This window comes from Olea europaea, chromosome 6, assembly GCF_002742605.1.
Source record: "Olea europaea var. sylvestris chromosome 6, O_europaea_v1, whole genome shotgun sequence".
NCBI classification, from domain to species: Eukaryota; Viridiplantae; Streptophyta; class Magnoliopsida; order Lamiales; family Oleaceae; genus Olea; species Olea europaea.
This window is the reverse complement of record NC_036242.1, coordinates 4,178,082-4,179,586: the sequence shown is the minus strand read 5'-3', so window position 1 is coordinate 4,179,586 and position 1,505 is coordinate 4,178,082.

The following is a 1,505-nucleotide window of genomic DNA, read 5'->3' as shown; positions in this document are numbered from 1 at the left end:
AGGTTTCTTTATGGACCTTGCTTGTCATTAACTAATTGCTTTTAAGTCAGAGACACTCAAAATGAAATTATTGGTACGGAAAGAAATTTTAAAAACGCTAAGGGCTTTCTTGGCAGGCTTCAAAATTTTAAATTGTTTGTTACAGTATTACTTTGCAACATACATTCACATAATAAAATATTTTACACACAAACCAATAAAATTTCTTTACTTTTTAACTATATATTATTCAACACTCTTTATTTTGTCAAATAATGGGTGACAAATAGGGGCTAAAGTAGACATTATAAAAGATCAAGGTCTAGTTCAAATTTTTGGATAGCGTACTTAGTGCATCGTCTTATGCCTATAGAGATTTATGAAAAACGATGGTCTCAATGGATCTGATGTCCCTCGCTGTTATAAACTTTCTAGTACGTTTTTCTGACAAGAATTTTTATTTAGTTTTTAAAGAGATAAAATGAGTATAGATAATGGATAGCACTTACGAATTTATTAGAATGTATAATTGAATAAATTATTTATAAATTTATAATTGTACAAATATGTTTCAAGGAATTTGTCTCAAGATAAAATGAAGTCCTAATTATCTGCGTATTGCAATTTTTGAGGCTAATTATCCCAACACCCTAAGAGTTAGACATTATTTCTGAAAAGACTCAACTCATTTGTAATAATTCAAACATCAAATCTTGACAATCATAACATGTCTAAGAGTTTGTTTGGTACAGCTATTAAGTCGATTACGAATAAGTGGTTAAGAAATAAGAAAATGTTTTGAATTTACTTATAAAGTGTGGAAGAATGTGTGATTGAAAATAAATTTTGAAAAAATGGTGCTCAAATAGGGGCTAAATGAAAAATAAACCGTGACAAGTAAATTTTAGCTAAAAAGGACAAAAAATAAAGTTTGTATAAAACTTTGTAACATTGTTTGCTGTACGTAACTGTTATCACAATTCACGTGGATCAATTTACGATGTCTCCATTGATGAAGTTCGTCAAGCAAAGCATGAGGATTGGCCAGATCTCCTTCGACTAATGAAACCTAATACCGTCATGTCTCTATGCACATCTTAAACTCCTACGTGCTTACATAAAAATGGGACAAGTAAACCTATATTGACAACAATTTTGTAATTCATCAAAATAATAATAATAATAATAATAATAATAATAATAATAATAATAATAATAATAATAATAATAATATGCTTATTTTATTACCTTGTTTCAAAAATTTTATTATTAGTTTAAATCATCTCTCCCCTAAATAAAATTCAATAGAAAATAATATATATATAACCCACCTCAAATTCTTTTATTATAATAATTACTTTATTCTCATTGACTTGTCCTATAATTACATCTGCATGACGTTGGTTTATATGACAATTCTCATAAATATCTTAATTCATTATGATGAAGCTTCATTAGAAATGAAGTGTCTAAGCTGTATTTTCGTTGAATTTTTCTTGGGTACTCTATTATTGAATGACGAAATC